Here is a 17,356-nt window from a genome sequence, read left to right on the forward strand (position 1 = left end):
TGTTAACTGCCTCGCATTAACAGATGATGGCAGACTCTGGGTCAATTGAGGTCGGGCCACAACAGCCGGCATGTATGTTCTGCCATGTACATTTCTGCTCAAAACCGACTTAGCTTTATGCACAGTACTGGCCGAAACTTCCTTGTTCTGCGAAATCTGCTTGGTGTTGTCGCTGGTGGACATAAATGACTGGGCTATCGTTATGGCTTTACTCAGAGTTGGAATTTCTATGGTCAATAGTTTGCGAAGGATTGTCTCATGTCCGATGCCCAGTACAAAAAAAGTCTCTGAGCATTTGTTCTAGGAATCCCTCAAACTCACAATGTCCTGCGAGGCACCTTAGTTCGGCATCATAGCTCGCCATTTCCTGGCCCTCCGATCGTTGACACATGTAGAACCGATATCTCGCCATCAAAACGCTTTCCTTATGATTTAGATGCTTCTAGACCAGCGTACACAATTCTTCGTAGGATTTCTTTGTTGGTTTTGCCGGGGCCAAGAGATTCTTCATGAGGCCATAGGTTGTTGCCCCACAGACAGTTAGGAGGATCGCCCTTCGTTTGGTGGCATTCTCGTCCCCTTCTAGCTTGTTGGCCACAAAGTATTGGTCGAGTCTCTCCACGAAGGCCTCCCAATCATCCCCTTATGAGAACTTCTCCAGGACGACAGTTCTTTGCATTTTCGCATCGTTACCTTGTCGCCAATTGTTACACTCATAATAAATGGTGAGACTGATTACTATGTGTAATGAGCAAGTGTGACCTTAGCTCCTTTATTACGATTCCAGTAGGTGCCCTGCTTATCTGCTGGGATCCCTTGGGACACCAACAGGTGGGCCCTCTGGTGGTCAGGTGTGATGCAGGTTACAAAGGGTTAAATACGTAACACAGTCGAGCTGAAATCTAGGGGAGATGGCTGCTGCACCAATTCGCAGGCTAATAAATCAGGATTCACCAATGCTGCGCCACAGGAATGTCAAAAGCAGCAAGGAATGTTGGGGCCAGTGCATTTGGCTTTCGGATATCACCAGCTCCGAATGCATGGATCACATGCAGCCAACAGCACAAGAACAGCATCAAAACAGCGCAAGTGCGAAGTTCAATGAAAACTACTTTCTTTTCTTCATTCAGGTAAAGTAAACAGTTGACATGGTGCCACTACTAATAAGTCTCCGCAAGATCCTGCAAATCCCCTGGGAGGACAGGCGCACTAACGTCAGTGTCCTCGCCCAGGCTAACATCCCCAGTATTGAAGCACTGACCGCACTCGATCAGCTTCGCTGGGCAGGGCCACATTGTTCGCATGCCAGACACGAGACTCCCTAAGCAAATGCTCTACTCGGAGCTCCTTCATGACAAACGAGCCAAAGGTGGGCAGCGCAAACGTTACAAGGACACCCTCAAAGCCTCTCTGGTAAAGTGCGACATCACCACTGACACCTGGGAAACCCTGGCCGAGGACCGCCCTAAGTGGAGAAAGTGCATCCGGGAGGGCGTTGAGCTCTTCGAGGCTCAACACCGAGAGCGTGAAGAGGTCAAGCGCAGGCAGCGGAAGGAGCGTGTGGCAAACCTGTCCCACCCATCCTTTCCCTCGACAAATGTCTGTCCCACCTGTGACAGAGTCTGTGGCTCTCGTGTTGGACTGTTCAGCCACTAAAGAACTCACTTTAGGAGTGGAAGCAAGTTTTCCTCGACTCCGAGGGGCTGCCTATGATTGATTGACTACAAAATATACAACAGGACAATATTTCTGTAGGTTTTACAATTGCAATATACTGGCCACGGATTTCAAAAAGTTTGAATTTTCTTGGAATTTACAAAATATGAACCTTTCCCTCAGCAGCTTGTTAGGTCTTGTCATCCGTCCATGTCAGCGTTTCCAAACCATCTTTAAACATAGAAACAGAAAATAGGAGCATTTGTAGGCCATTCGGCCCTTCGAGTCTGCACCATTCAATATGATCATGGCTGATCCTCTATCTCAACACCATATTCCCACTTTCTCCCCATACCCCTTGATGCCTTGTTTCTAGAAATCTATCTATCTCCCTCTTAAATATATTCAGTGACTTGGCCTCCACAGCCTTCTGTGGTAGAGAATCCCACAGGTTCACCACCCTCTGAGTGAAAACATTTCTCCTCATCTCGCTCCGAAATTTCCGACCCCGTATCCTGAGACTGTGACCCCTTGTTCTAGACTTCCCAGCCCCGGGGAAACATCCTCCCCACATCCAGTCTGTCCAACACCGTCAGACCGGTTAGCCTGACATCAATAGTGGGGAAAATGTTGGAATCAATCATTAAAGATGAAATAGCAGCGCATTTGGAAAGCAGTGACAGGATCAGACCAAGTCAGCATGGATTTATGAAAGGGAAATCATATTTGACAAATCTTCCGGAATTTTTTGAGGATGTAACTAGTAGAGTGGACAAGGGAGAACCAGTGGATGTGGTGTATTTAGACTTTCAAAAGGCTTTTGACAAGGTCCCGCACAAGAGATTGGTGTGTAAAATCAAAGCACATGGTATTGGGGATAATGTACTGACGTGGATAGAGAACTGGTTGGCAGACAGGAAGCAGAGAGTCGGGATAAACGGGTCCTTTTCAGAATGGCAGGCAGTGACTAGTGGGGTGCCGCAGGGTTCAGTGCTGGGACTCCAGCTCTTTACAATATACATTAATGATTTGGATGAAGGAATTGAGTGTAATATCTCCAAGTTTGCAGATGACACTAGGTAAACTGGGTGGCGGCGTGAGCTGTGAGGGGGACGCTAAGAGGCTGCAGCGTGACTTGGACAGGTTAGGTGAGTGGGCAAATACATGGCAGATGCAGTATAATGTGGATAAATGTGAGGTTATCCACTTTGGGGGCAAAAACATGAAGGCAGATTATTATCTGAATGACGGCAGATTAGGAAAAGGGGAGGTGCAACGAGACCTGGGTGTCATGGTACATCAGTCATTGAAAGTTGGCATACAGGTACAGCAGGCGGTGAAGAAGGCAAATGGTATATTGGCCTTCATAGCGAGGGGATTTGAGTATAGGAGCAGGGAGGTCTTACTGCAGTTGTACAGGGTCTTGTTGAGGCCTCACCTGGAATATTGTGTTCAGTTTTGGTCTAATCTGAGGAAGGACATTCTTGCTATTGAGGGAGTGCAGCGAAGGTTCACCAGACTGATTCCCGGGATGGCTGGACTGACATATGAGGAGAGACTGGATTGACTGGGCCTGTATTCACTGGAGTTTAGACGGATGAGAGGGGATCACATAGAAACGTATAAGATTCTGACGGGACTGGACAGGTTAGATGCAGGAAGAATGTTCCGGATGTTGGGGAGGTCCAGAACCAGGGGACATAGTCTAAGGATAAGGGGTAAGCCATTTAGACCGAGATGAGGAGAAACTTCTTCACCCAGAGAGTTGTGAACCTGTGGAATTCTCTACCAGAGAGTTATTGAGGCCAGTTCATTGGATATAGAAACATAGAAAATAGGTGCAGGAGTAGGCCATTCAACCCTTCTAGCCTGCACCGCCAATGAGTTCATGGCTGAACATGCAACTTCAGTACCCCCTTCCTGCTTTCTCCCCATACCCCTTGATCCCCCGAGTAGTAAGGACTACATCTAACTCCTTTTTGAATATATTCAAGAGGGAGTTAGATGTGGCCCTTACGGCTAAAGGGATCAAGGGGTATGGAGAGAAAGCAGGAAAGGGGGTACTGAGGGAGTGATCAGCCATGATCTTATTGAATGGTGGTGCAGGCTCGAAGGGCCGAATGGCCTCCTCCTGCACCTATTTTCTATGTTCCTGTGCCATGTGCCTTCACCGCCTGCTGTACCTGCACCCCAACCTTCAATGACTGATGTACCACGGCAAGTTCCAATGCTGTTTGAATTTCAGGAATCATTTCTTGTGCTGTAACTTTGCCGGGCAGTGCAGCCAGGCTGTGTGTGTGTATAATGAACATACAGGATGTGTTATCCCACACCCGACTCCTGTCTCTGTTTATACACCACTCGCTCTCGCACTCACCAATCTGTGACGATGCCGGGAGCCGGTGTGTGTCCGTCCTGAAGCCGCAGGGACTTTGCACCGGTGGGGGGGGGGGGGGGGGGCTCGAGAAATGTTAAGCCAGAGCCGTGCTAACCGGGTCCGAGGATCGGGCCGGGCCGGGCCGACCGCCGCGGAGCCCGATGTTTGGGCAAGCTGAGGAAAGCCGCGGCGCTCGCGCCCTCCCGTCACTTTCAAGGATTGGCGCCCAGTCCCGGGAAAGGGATTGGCCCGGCTCGGTCACGTGGGGCGTGAATGATTGACAGGCGCGGGAGGGGCGGGGCCAAAACAACCATCCGCGGCGGCAACGGGAAAGGTGAGTGAGAAACACCTGGAAATGTGGGGTAAATACACCGGGAAATGTGAGGTAAAAACACCGGGAAACGTGAGGTAAAAACACCGGGAAACGTGAGGTAAAAACACCGGGAAATGTGAGTGAGAAACACCGGGAAACGTGAGGTAAAAACACCGGGAAATGCGAGGTAAAAACACCGGGAAATGTGAGTTAAAACACCGGGAAATGTGAGGTAAAAACACCTGGAAACGAGGTAAAAACAAACACCGGGAAATGTGAGGTAAAAAACCGGGAAATGTGAGGGAAAAACACCGGGAAATGTGAGGGAAAAACACCGGGAAATGTGAGTGAGAAACACCGGGAAATGTGAGGTAAAAACACCTTGAAATGTGAGGTAAAAACACCGGGAAATGTGAGGTAAAAACACCTTGAAATGTGAGGGAAAAACACTGGGAAATGTGAGGGAAAAACAGCGGGAAATGTGAGTGAGAAACACCGGGAAACGTGAGGTAAAAACACCGGGAAACGTGAGGTAAAAACACCGGGAAACGTGAGGTAAAAACACCGGGAAATGTGAGTTAAAACACCTGAAAATGTGAGGTAAAAACAAGGGAAATGTGAGTTAAAACACCGGGAAATGTGAGGTAAAAACACCGGGAAATGTGAGTTAAAACACCGGGAAATGTGAGGTAAAAACACCAGGAAACGTGAGGTAAAAACAAACACCGGGAAATGTGAGGTAAAAAAACGGGAAATGTGAGGCGAAAACACCGGGAAATGTGAGGGGAAAACACCGGGAAATGTGAGGGAAAAACACCGGGAAATGTGAGTGAGAAACACCGGGAAATGTGAGGGAAAAACACTGGGAAATGTGAGGGAAAAACACCGGGAAATGTGAGGGAAAAACACCTTGAAATGTGAGGTAAAAACACCTTGAAATGTGAGTGAGAAACACCGGGAAATGTGAGGTAAAAACACCTTGAAATGTGAGGTAAAAACACCGGGAAATGTGAGGTAAATACTCCGGGAAATGTGGGGTAAAAACACCGGGAAATGTGAGTGAAAAACACCGGGAAATGTGAGTTAGAAACACCGGAAAATATGAGGGGAAAACACCTGGAAATGTGAGGGAAAAACAAACACCGGGAAATGTGAGGTAAATACACCAGGAAATGTGAGGGAAAATACCGGGAAATGTGAGGGAAAAACACCGGGAAATGTGAGGGAAAAACGCTGGGAAATGTAAGGTAAAAACACCAGGAAATGTGAGGGGAAAACACCGGGAAATGTGAGGTAAATACACCGGGAAATGTGAGGTAAATACACCGGGAAATGTGAGGGAGAAACACCGGGAAATGTGAGGTAAAACACCGGGAAACGTGAGGTAAATACACCGGGAAATGTGAGGTAAATACACCGGGAAATGTGAGGGAGAAACACCGGGAAATGTGAGGTAAAACACCGGGAAACGTGAGGTAAAAACACCGGGAAATGTGGGGTAAAAACACCGGGAAATGTGAGGGGAAAACACCGGGAAATGTGAGTGAAAAACACCGGGAAATGTGAGGTAAAAATGCCGGGAAACGTGAGGTAAAAACAAACACCGGGAAATGTGAGGTAAAACACCGGGAAATGTGAGGTAAAAACACCGGGAAATATGAGGGAAAAACACTGGGAAATGTGAGGTAAAAACACCGGGAAATGTGAGTGAGAAACACCGGGAAATGTGAGGTAAAAACACCGGGAAATGTGAGGGAAAAAAATACCGGAAAATGTGAGGTAAAAACACTGGGAAATGTGAGGTAAAAACACCGGGAAATGTGAGGGAAAAAATACTGGAAAATGTGAGGGGAAAAACACTGCGAAATGTGAGGTAAAAACACTGGGAAATTTGAGGGAAAAACACCAGGAAATGTGAGGTAAAAACACTGGGAAATGTGAGGGAAAAACACCGGGAAATGTGAGGGAAAAACGCCGGGAAATGTGAGGGAAAAACACCGGGAAATGTGAGGTAAAAACACCGGGAAATTTGAGGGAAAAACACCAGGAAATGTGAGGGAAAAACACCGGGAAATGTGAGGGAAAAATGCCGGGAAATGTGAGTGAGAAACACCGGGAAATGTGAGGTAAAAACACCGGGAAATGTGAGGGGAAAACACCGGGAAATGTGAGGGGAAAACACCGGGAAATGTGAGGTAAAAACACCGGGAAATGTGAGGTAAATTCTCCGGGAAATGTGGGGTAAAAACACTGGGAAATGTGAGGGAAAAACACCGGGAAATGTGAGGTAAAAACACCGGGAAATGTGAGGCGAAAACACCGGGAAATGTGAGGTAAAAACACCGGGAAATGTGAGGTAAAAACACCGGGAAATGTGAGTGAGAAACACCGGGAAATGTGAGGTAAAAACACCGGGAAATATGAGGTAAAAACACCAGGAAATGTGAGGTAAAAACACCGGGAAACGTGAGGTAAAAACACCGGGAAATGTGGGGTAAAAACACCGGGAAATGTGAGGGAAAAACACCGGGAAATGTGAGGTAAATACTCCGGGAAATGTGAGGGAAAAACACCGGGAAATGTGAGGTAAAAATGCCGGGAAACGTGAGGTAAAAACAAACACCGGGAAATGTGAGGTAAAACACCGGGAAATGTGAGGTAAAAACACCGGGAAATATGAGGGAAAAACACTGGGAAATGTGAGATAAAAACACCGGGAAATGTGAGTGAGAAACACCGGGAAATGTGAGGTAAAAACACCGGGAAATGTGAGGGAAAAAAATACCGGAAAATGTGAGGTAAAAACACTGGGTAATGTGAGGTAAAAACACCGGGAAATGTGAGGGAAAAAAATACCGGAAAATGTGAGTGAAATACACCAGGAAATGTGAGGTAAAAACACCGATAATGTGAGGGAAAAAATACTGGAAAATGTGAGGGGAAAAACACTGCGAAATGTGAGGTAAAAACACTGGGAAATTTGAGGGAAAAACACCAGGAAATGTGAGGTAAAAACACTGGGAAATGTGAGGGAAAAACACCGGGAAATGTGAGGGGAAAAACGCCGGGAAATGTGAGGGAAAAACACCGGGAAATGTGAGGTAAAAACACCGGGAAATTTGAGGGAAAAACACCAGGAAATGTGAGGGAAAAACACCAGGAAATGTGAGGTAAAAACACTGGAAAATGTGAGGTAAAAACACTGGGAAATGTGAGGGAAAAACACTGGGAAATGTGAGGGAAAAACACCGGGAAATGTGAGGGAAAAACGCCGGGAAATGTGAGGTGAAAAACACCGGGAAATGTGAGGGGAAAACACCGGGAAATGTGAGGGGAAAACACCGGGAAATGTGAGGGGAAAACACCGGGAAATGTGAGGTAAAAACACCGGGAAATGTGAGGTAAAAACACCGGGAAATGTGAGTGAGAAACACCGGGAAATGTGAGGTAAAAACACCAGGAATTGTGAGGTAAAAACACCGGGAAATGTGAGGTCAAAACACCAGGAAATGTGAGGTAAAAACACCGGGAAATATGAGGTAAAAACACCAGGAAATGTGAGGTAAAAACACCGGAAATGTGAGGTAAAAAACCGAGAAATGTGAGGAAAAAACACCTTGAAATGTGAGGGAAAAACACCGGGAAATGTGAGGGAAAAACACCGGGAAATGTGAGTGAGAAACACCGGGAAATGTGAGGTAAAAACACCTTGAAATGTGAGGTAAAAACACCGGGAAATGTGAGGTAAATACTCCGGGAAATGTGGGGTAAAAACACCGGGAAATGTGAGTGAAAAACACCGGGAAATGTGAGGGAAAAACAAACACCAGGAAATGTGAGGGAAAACACCGGGAAATGTGAAGGAAAAACACCGGGAAATGTGAGGGAAAAACGCCGGGAAATGTAAGGTAAAAACACCAGGAAATGTGAGGGGAATACACCGGGAAATGTGAGGTAAATACACCGGGAAATGTGAGGTAAATACTCCGGGAAATGTGGGGTAAAAACACCGGGAAATGTGAGGTAAAAACACCGGGAAATGTGGGGTAAATACACCGGGAAATGTGGGGTAAAAACACCTTGAAATGTGAGGTAAAAACACCGGGAAATGTGAGGTAAAAACACCTTGAAATGTGAGGTAAATACACCGGGAAATGTGAGGTAAATACACCGGGAAATGTGAGGTAAAAACACCGGGAAATGTGAGGTAAAAACACCTTGAAATGTGAGGTAAAAACACCTTGAAATGTGAGGTAAAAACACCGGGAAATGTGAGGTAAAAACACCGGGAAATGTGAGGTAAATACTCCGGGAAATGTGGGGTAAAAACACCTTGAAATGTGAGGTAAAAACACCGGGAAATGTGAGGTAAAAACACCTTGAAATGTGAGGTAAAAACACCGGGAAATGTGGGGTAAATACACCGGGAAATGTGAGTGAGAAACACCGGGAAATGTGGGGTAAAAACACTGGGAAACGTGAGGTAAAAACACCGGGAAATGTGAGGTAAATACTCCGGGAAATGTGAGGTAAAAACACCTTGAAATGTGAGGTAAAAACACCGGGAAATGTGAGGTAAAAACACCGGGAAATGTGAGGGAAAAACACCGGGAAATGTGAGGTAAAAACACCGGGAAATGTGAGGTAAAAACACCGGGAAATGTGAGGTAAAAACACCGGGAAATGTGAGGTAAAAACACCGGGAAATGTGAGGTAAAAACACCGGGAAATGTGAGGGGAAAACACCGGGAAACGTGAGGTAAAAACACCTTGAAATGTGAGGTAAAAACACCGGGAAATGTGAGGGGAAAACACCGGGAAATGTGAGGTAAAAACACCTTGAAATGTGAGGGAAAAACACCGGGAAATGTGAGGGGAAAACATCGGGAAATGTGAGGTAAAAACACCGGGAAATGTGAGGTAAATACTCCGGGAAATGTGAGGTAAAAACACTGGGAAATGTGAGGTAAAAAACCGGGAAATGTGAGGGAAAAACACCGGGAAATGTGAGGTAAAAATGCCGGGAAACGTGAGGTAAAAACAAACACCGGGAAATGTGAGGTAAAACACCGGGAAATGTGAGGTAAAAACACCGGGAAATATGAGGGAAAAACACTGGGAAATGTGAGGTAAAAACACCGGGAAATGTGAGTGAGAAACACCGGGAAATGTGAGGTAAAAACACCGGGAAATGTGAGGGAAAAAAATACCGGAAAATGTGAGGTAAAAACACTGGGTAATGTGAGGTAAAAACACCGGGAAATGTGAGGGAAAAAAATACCGGAAAATGTGAGTGAAATACACCAGGAAATGTGAGGTAAAAACACCGGGAAATGTGAGGGAAAAAATACTGGAAAATGTGAGGGGAAAAACACTGCGAAATGTGAGGTAAAAACACTGGGAAATTTGAGGGAAAAACACCAGGAAATGTGAGGTAAAAACACTGGGAAATGTGAGGGAAAAACACCGGGAAATGTGAGGGGAAAAACGCCGGGAAATGTGAGGGAAAAACACCGGGAAATGTGAGGTAAAAACACCGGGAAATTTGAGGGAAAAACACCAGGAAATGTGAGGGAAAAACACCAGGAAATGTGAGGTAAAAACACTGGAAAATGTGAGGTAAAAACACTGGGAAATGTGAGGGAAAAACACTGGGAAATGTGAGGGAAAAACACCGGGAAATGTGAGGGAAAAACGCCGGGAAATGTGAGGTGAAAAACACCGGGAAATGTGAGGGGAAAACACCGGGAAATGTGAGGGGAAAACACCGGGAAATGTGAGGGGAAAACACCGGGAAATGTGAGGGGAAAACACCGGGAAATGTGAGGTAAAAACACCGGGAAATGTGAGGTAAAAACACCGGGAAATGTGAGTGAGAAACACCGGGAAATGTGAGGTAAAAACACCAGGAATTGTGAGGTAAAAACACCGGGAAATGTGAGGTCAAAACACCAGGAAATGTGAGGTAAAAACACCGGGAAATATGAGGTAAAAACACCAGGAAATGTGAGGTAAAAAACCGAGAAATGTGAGGAAAAAACACCTTGAAATGTGAGGGAAAAACACCGGGAAATGTGAGGGAAAAACACCGGGAAATGTGAGTGAGAAACACCGGGAAATGTGAGGTAAAAACACCTTGAAATGTGAGGTAAAAACACCGGGAAATGTGAGGTAAATACTCCGGGAAATGTGGGGTAAAAACACCGGGAAATGTGAGTGAAAAACACCGGGAAATGTGAGGGAAAAACAAACACCGGGAAATGTGAGGGAAAAACACTGGGAAATGTGAGGTAAATACACCAGGAAATGTGAGGGAAAACACCGGGAAATGTGAAGGAAAAACACCGGGAAAAACGCCGGGAAATGTAAGGTAAAAACACCAGGAAATGTGAGGGGAATACACCGGGAAATGTGAGGTAAATACACCGGGAAATGTGAGGTAAATACTCCGGGAAATGTGGGGTAAAAACACCTTGAAATGTGAGGTAAAAACACCGGGAAATGTGAGGTAAAAACACCGGGAAATGTGGGGTAAAAACACCGGGAAATGTGAGGTAAATACTCCGGGAAATGTGAGGTAAAAACACCTTGAAATGTGAGGTAAAAACACCGGGAAATGTGAGGTAAAAACACCGGGAAATGTGAGGTAAATACTCCGGGAAATGTGAGGTAAAAACACCTTGAAATGTGAGGTAAAAACACCGGGAAATGTGAGGTAAAAACACCGGGAAATGTGAGGGAAAAACACCGGGAAATGTGAGGTAAAAACACCGGGAAATGTGAGGTAAAAACACCGGGAAATGTGAGGTAAAAACACCGGGAAATGTGAGGGAAAAACACCGGGAAATGTGAGGTAAAAACACCGGGAAATGTGAGGGGAAAACACCGGGAAACGTGAGGTAAAAACACCTTGAAATGTGAGGTAAAAACACCGGGAAATGTGAGGGGAAAACACCGGGAAATGTGAGGTAAAAACACCTTGAAATGTGAGGGAAAAACACCGGGAAATGTGAGGGGAAAACATCGGGAAATGTGAGGTAAAAACACCGGGAAATGTGAGGTAAATACTCCGGGAAATGTGAGGTAAAAACACTGGGAAATGTGAGGTAAAAAACCGGGAAATGTGAGGGAAAAACACCGGGAAATGTGAGGGGAAAAAAATACCGGAAAATGTGAGGTAAAAACACTGGGTAATGTGAGGTAAAAACACCGGGAAATGTGAGGGAAAAAAATACCGGAAAATGTGAGTGAAATACACCAGGAAATGTGAGGTAAAAACACCGGGAAATGTGAGGGAAAAAATACTGGAAAATGTGAGGGGAAAAACACTGCGAAATGTGAGGTAAAAACACTGGGAAATTTGAGGGAAAAACACCAGGAAATGTGAGGTAAAAACACTGGGAAATGTGAGGGAAAAACACCGGGAAATGTGAGGGGAAAAACGCCGGGAAATGTGAGGGAAAAACACCGGGAAATGTGAGGTAAAAACACCGGGAAATTTGAGGGAAAAACACCAGGAAATGTGAGGGAAAAACACCAGGAAATGTGAGGTAAAAACACTGGAAAATGTGAGGTAAAAACACTGGGAAATGTGAGGGAAAAACACTGGGAAATGTGAGGGAAAAACACCGGGAAATGTGAGGGAAAAACGCCGGGAAATGTGAGGTGAAAAACACCGGGAAATGTGAGGGGAAAACACCGGGAAATGTGAGGGGAAAACACCGGGAAATGTGAGGGGAAAACACCGGGAAATGTGAGGGGAAAACACCGGGAAATGTGAGGTAAAAACACCGGGAAATGTGAGGTAAAAACACCGGGAAATGTGAGTGAGAAACACCGGGAAATGTGAGGTAAAAACACCAGGAATTGTGAGGTAAAAACACCGGGAAATGTGAGGTCAAAACACCAGGAAATGTGAGGTAAAAACACCGGGAAATATGAGGTAAAAACACCAGGAAATGTGAGGTAAAAAACCGAGAAATGTGAGGAAAAAACACCTTGAAATGTGAGGGAAAAACACCGGGAAATGTGAGGGAAAAACACCGGGAAATGTGAGTGAGAAACACCGGGAAATGTGAGGTAAAAACACCTTGAAATGTGAGGTAAAAACACCGGGAAATGTGAGGTAAATACTCCGGGAAATGTGGGGTAAAAACACCGGGAAATGTGAGTGAAAAACACCGGGAAATGTGAGGGAAAAACAAACACCGGGAAATGTGAGGGAAAAACACTGGGAAATGTGAGGTAAATACACCAGGAAATGTGAGGGAAAACACCGGGAAATGTGAAGGAAAAACACCGGGAAAAACGCCGGGAAATGTAAGGTAAAAACACCAGGAAATGTGAGGGGAATACACCGGGAAATGTGAGGTAAATACACCGGGAAATGTGAGGTAAATACTCCGGGAAATGTGGGGTAAAAACACCTTGAAATGTGAGGTAAAAACACCGGGAAATGTGAGGTAAAAACACCGGGAAATGTGGGGTAAATACACCGGGAAATGTGGGGTAAAAACACCTTGAAATGTGAGGTAAAAACACCGGGAAATGTGAGGTAAAAACACCTTGAAATGTGAGGTAAAAACACCGGGAAATGTGAGGTAAATACACCGGGAAATGTGAGGTAAAAACACCGGGAAATGTGAGGTAAATACTCCGGGAAATGTGAGGTAAAAACACCTTGAAATGTGAGGTAAAAACACCGGGAAATGTGAGGTAAAAACACCGGGAAATGTGAGGTAAATACTCCGGGAAATGTGGGGTAAAAACACCTTGAAATGTGAGGTAAAAACACCGGGAAATGTGAGGTAAAAACACCTTGAAATGTGAGGTAAAAACACCGGGAAATGTGGGGTAAATACACCGGGAAATGTGAGTGAGAAACACCGGGAAATGTGGGGTAAAAACACTGGGAAACGTGAGGTAAAAACACCGGGAAATGTGAGGTAAATACTCCGGGAAATGTGAGGTAAAAACACCTTGAAATGTGAGGTAAAAACACCGGGAAATGTGAGGTAAAAACACCGGGAAATGTGAGGTAAAAACACCGGGAAATGTGAGGTAAAAACACCGGGAAATGTGAGGTAAAAACACCGGGAAATGTGAGGTAAAAACACCGGGAAATGTGAGGGAAAAACACCGGGAAATGTGAGGTAAAAACACCGGGAAATGTGAGGGGAAAACACCGGGAAACGTGAGGTAAAAACACCTTGAAATGTGAGGTAAAAACACCGGGAAATGTGAGGGGAAAACACCGGGAAATGTGAGGTAAAAACACCTTGAAATGTGAGGGAAAAACACCGGGAAATGTGAGGGGAAAACATCGGGAAATGTGAGGTAAAAACACCGGGAAATGTGAGGTAAATACTCCGGGAAATGTGAGGTAAAAACACTGGGAAATGTGAGGTAAAAAACCGGGAAATGTGAGGGAAAAACACCGGGAAATGTGAGGGAAAAACACCTTGAAATGTGAGTGAGAAACACCGGGAAATGTGAGGTAAAAACACCTTGAAATGTGAGGGAAAAACAAACACCGGGAAATGTGAGGGAAAAACACCGGGAAATGTGAAGGAAAAACGCCGGGAAATGTAAGGTAAAAACACCAGGAAATGTGAGGGGAAAACACCGGGAAATGTGAGGTAAATACACTGGGAAATGTGAGGTAAATACACCGGGAAATGTGAGGGAGAAACACCGGGAAATGTGAGGGAAAAACACCGGAAAATGTGAGGGAAAAACACCAGGAAATGTGAGGTAAATACTCCGGGAAATGTGAGGGAAAAAATACTGGAAAATGTGAGGGAAAAACACCGCGAAATGTGAGGTAAATACACCGGGAAATGTGAGGTTAAAAACACCGGGAAATGTGAGGGAAAAACACCAGGAAATGTGAGGTAAAAACACCAGGAAATGTGAGGGGAAAACACCGGGAAACGTGAGGTAAAAACACCGGGAAATGTGAGGTAAAAACACCGGGAAATGTGAGGGAGAAACACCGGGAAATGTGAGGTAAAACACCGGGAAACGTGAGGTAAAAACACCGGGAAATGTGAGGGAAAAAATACCGGAAAATGTGAGTGAAAAACACCGGGAAATGTGAGGTAAATACACCGGAAATGTGAGGTAAAAACACTGGGAAATGTGAGGGAAAAAGTACCGGAAAATGTGAGGTAAAAACACCGGGAAATGTGAGGTAAAAACACTGCGAAATGTGAGGTAAAAACACCGGGAAATGTGAGGTAAAAACACTGGGAAATGTGAGGGAAAAAGTACCGGAAAATGTGAGGTAAAAACACCGGGAAATGTGAGGTAAAAACACTGCGAAATGTGAGGTAAATACATCGGGAAATGTGAGGTTAAAAACACCGGGAAATGTGAGGGAAAAATGCAGGGAAATGTGATGCCGGGAAATGTGAGGGAAAAACACCGGGAAATGTGAGGGAAAAACACCGGGAAATGTGAGGGAAAAACACCGAAAAATGTGAGGTAAAAACGCCGGGAAATGTGAGGGAAAAACACCGGGAAATGTGAGGGGAAAACACCGGGAAATGTGAGGTAAAAACACCTTGAAATATGAGGTAAAAACACCTTGAAATGTGAGGTAAAAACACCTTGAAATGTGAGGTAAAAACACCGGGAAATGTGAGGTAAAAACACCGGGAAATGTGAGGTAAAAACACCGGGAAATGTGAGGTAAAAACACCGGGAAATGTGAGGTAAATACTCCGGGAAACGTGAGGTAAAAACACCTTGAAATGTGAGGTAAAAATGCCGGGAAACGTGAGGTAAAAACACCTTGAAATGTGAGGTAAAAACGCCGGGAAACGTGAGGTAAAAACACTGGGAAATGTGAGGGAAAAAGTACCGGAAAATGTGAGTGAAAAACACCGGGAAATGTGAGGTAAAAACACTGCGAAATGTGAGGTAAATACATCAGGAAATGTGAGGTTAAAAACACCGGGAAATGTGAGGGAAAAACACCGGGAAATGTGAGGGAAAAACACCGGGAAATGTGAGGGAAAAACACCGAAAAATGTGAGGTAAAAACGCCGGGAAATGTGAGGGAAAAACACCGGGAAATGTGAGGGAAAAACACCGAAAAATGTGAGGTAAAAACGCCGGGAAATGTGAGGGAAAAACACCGGGAAATGTGAGGGGAAAACACCGGGAAATGTGAGGTAAAAACACCTTGAAATATGAGGTAAAAACACCGGGAAATGTGAGGTAAAAACGCCGGGAAATGTGAGGTAAAAACACCTTGAAATGTGAGGTAAAAACACCGGGAAATGTGAGGTAAATACACCGGGAAATGTGAGGTAAAAACACCGGGAAATGTGAGGTAAAAACACCGGGAAACGTGAGGTAAAAACACCGGGAAACGTGAGATAAAAACACCGGGAAATGTGAGGTAAATACTCCGGGAAACGTGAGGTAAAAACACCTTGAAATGTGAGGTAAATACACCGGGAAATGTGAGGTAAAAACACCTTGAAATGTGAGGTAAAAACACCGGGAAATGTGAGGTAAAAACGCCGGGAAATGTGAGGTAAAAACACCGGGAAATGTGAGGTAAAAACACCGGGAAATGTGAGGTAAAAACGCCGGGAAATGTGAGGTAAAAACGCCGGGAAATGTGAGGTAAAAACACCTTGAAATGTGAGGTAAAAACGCCGGGAAATGTGAGGTAAAAACACCGGGAAATGTGAGGTAAATACTCCGGGAAATGTGGGGTAAAAACACCAGGAAATGTGAGGGAAAAACACCGGGAAATGTGAGGGGAAAACACCTGGAAATGTGAGGGAAAAACAAACACCGGGAAATGTGAGGTAAATTCTCCGGGAAATGTGAGGGTGAAAAATACTGGAAAATGTGAGGTTAAAAACACCGGGAAATGTGAGGTTAAAAACACCGGGAAATGTGAGGGAAAAACACCGGGAAATGTGAGGGAAAAACACCGGGAAATGTGAGGGAAAAACACCGGGAAATGTGAGGGGAAAACACCGGGAAATGTGAGGTAAATACTCCGGGAAATGTGGGGTAAAAACACCGGGAAATGTGAGTGAAAAACACCGGGAAATGTGAGGGGAAAACACCTGGAAATGTGAGGGAAAAACAAACACCGGGAAATGTGAGGTAAATACACCAGGAAATGTGAGGTAAAAACACCGGGAAATGTGAGGTAAAAACACCGGGAAATGTGAGGGAAAAGCACCGGGAAATGTGAGGGAAAAGCACCGGGAAATGTGAGGGAAAAACACCGGGAAATGTGAGGGGAAAACACCGGGAAATGTGAGGTAAAAACACCGGGAAATGTGAGTGAGAAACACCGGGAAATGTGAGGTAAAAACACCGGGAAATTGCAGATTGGCGAATGATACTTAAGGGGTTGACAGTGGATGGGCAATGGCAGACATTTAGAGACCGCATGGATGAACTACAACAATTGTACATCCCTGTCTGGCATAAAAATAAAAAAGGGAAGGTGGCTCAACCGTGGCTATCAAGGGAAATCAGGGATAGTATTAAAGCCAAGGAAGTGGCATACAAATTGGCCAGAAATAGCAGTGAACCTGGGGACTGGGAGAAATTTAGAACTCAGCAGAGGAGGACAAAGGGTTTGATTAGGGCAGGGAAAATAGAGTACGAGAAGAAGCTTGCAGGGAACATTAAGACGGATTGCAAAAGTTTCTATAGATATGTAAAGAGAAAAAGGTTAGTAAAGACAAACGTAGGTCCCCTGCAGTCAGAATCAGGGGAAGTCATAACGGGGAACAAAGAAATGGCGGACCAATTGAACAAGTACTTTGGTTCGGTATTCACTAAGGAGGACACAAACAACCTTCCGGATATAAAAGGGGTCAGAGGGTCTAGTAAGGGGAGGAACTGAGGGAAATCCTCATTAGTCGGGAAATTGTGTTGGGGAAATTGATGGGATTGAAGGCCGATAAATCCCCAGGGCCTGATGGACTGCATCCCAGAGTACTTAAGGAGGTGGCCTTGGAAATAGCGGA

General features: G+C 45.2%; 1 protein-coding gene across 1 annotated transcript in view; it reads left to right on the top strand.

Annotated features, from left to right (window-relative positions):
- The first annotated feature begins 4,331 nt into the window (after positions 1-4,331).
- Positions 4,332-17,356, top strand: part of LOC139233033 (uncharacterized) — a 33,789-nt gene continuing 20,764 nt past the window's right edge. Inside the window, exon 1 of the mRNA XM_070863551.1 lies at positions 4,332-4,367. The gene's annotated coding sequence lies outside the window, so the exon portion shown is untranslated. The remainder of the gene's footprint in view (positions 4,368-17,356) is intronic.

The sequence above is a fragment of the Pristiophorus japonicus genome, chromosome 20, assembly GCF_044704955.1.
Source record: "Pristiophorus japonicus isolate sPriJap1 chromosome 20, sPriJap1.hap1, whole genome shotgun sequence".
NCBI lineage: Eukaryota > Metazoa > Chordata > Chondrichthyes > Pristiophoridae > Pristiophorus > Pristiophorus japonicus.